The following is a 1,372-nucleotide window of genomic DNA, read 5'->3' on the forward strand; positions in this document are numbered from 1 at the left end:
AGCTTTAGGTGGTGGACATAAGACAATTAGAACAGAGGACCCGTACACATACATTACACCTATACAGTACCTGTACGCTACACATTACAGAACCAATATAAACTGCAAGGAACAAGAAGAAATACGTAGAACATATAGTAACCCCTTTAAAAAACCCCCCAAAAAAAAAAAAAATTTTAAAATTTTTTTTAAAAGGGGGGAAAAAAAAAAAATTAAAAACCCCCCAAAAAAAAGGGAAAAAAAAACCCCCCCCCCCCCCCCCCCCCCCCCCCCCCCCCCCCCCCCCCCCGCCCCCCCCCCCCCCCCCCCCAAAGAAAAACACCCCCCCCCCCCCCCCCCCCCCCCCCCCCCCCCCTCCCCCCCGCCCCCCCCCCCCCCCCCCCCCCCGCCCCCCCCCCCCCCCCCCCCCCCCCCCCCCCCCCCCCCCCTTTCCCCCCCCCGGGGGGGGGGGGGGGGGGGGGGGGGGGGGGGGGGGGGGGGGGGGGGGGGGGGGAGGGGGGGAGCGGGGGGGGGGGGGGGGGGGGGGGGGGGGGGGGGGGGGGGGGGGGGGGGGGGGGGGGGGGGGGGGGGGNGGGGGGGGGGGGGGGGGGGGGGGGTCGAGGGCCCCCCCCCCCCCCCCCCCCCCCCCCCCCCCCCCCCCCCCCCCCCCCCCCCCCCCCCCCCCCCAAAACCAACCCCCCACCCCACCCCCCCCCCCCCCCCCCCCCCTCCCCCCCCCCTCCCCCCCCCCCCCACCCCCCCCCCCCCCCCCCCCCCCCACCCCCCCCCCCCCCCCCCCCCCCCCCCCCCCCCCCCCCCCCCCCCCCCCCCCCCACCCCCCCCCCCCCCCCCCCCCCCCCCCCCCCCCCCCCCCCCCCCCCCCCCCCCCCCCCCCCCCCCCCCCCCCCCCACCCCCCCCCAAAAAAAAAGTTTAAAAAAGGGAAAAAAAAAAGGGGGGGGGGGAAAATTAAAAAAAAGGGGGGCCCCCGGGGGGGTTTTTTTTGGGGGGCCCCAAAAAAAAAGGGGGGGGGGGTTTTTTTTTGGAAAAGGGGGGGGGAAAAAAGGGGGGTTTTTTTTAAAAAAAAAAAAAAAAAAAAAAAGGGGGGGGGGGGGGGGGGGGGGGAAAGGGGGGGTTTTTTGGGGGGGGGGGGAAAAAAATTCCAAAAAAAATTTCCCAAATTTTTTTCCCCCCCAAAAAAAAAAAGCCCTTTTTCCCCCCCCCCCCAAAAAAAAAGGGAAATTTCATTTTCCCAAAATTTTTTAAAAAAACCCCCGGGCCCCCCAAACCCCCTTGGGGTTGGAAAAACCCCGGTTTAAAGGGGTTTTTTTTTTCCCCCCCCCCCGGGGGGTTCCCCCCCCAAGGGGGGTTTTTTTTAAAACCCCTTTTTTAAAA

The sequence above is a fragment of the Engraulis encrasicolus genome, chromosome 20, assembly GCF_034702125.1.
Source record: "Engraulis encrasicolus isolate BLACKSEA-1 chromosome 20, IST_EnEncr_1.0, whole genome shotgun sequence".
In the NCBI taxonomy this organism is placed as follows: Eukaryota; Metazoa; Chordata; class Actinopteri; order Clupeiformes; family Engraulidae; genus Engraulis; species Engraulis encrasicolus.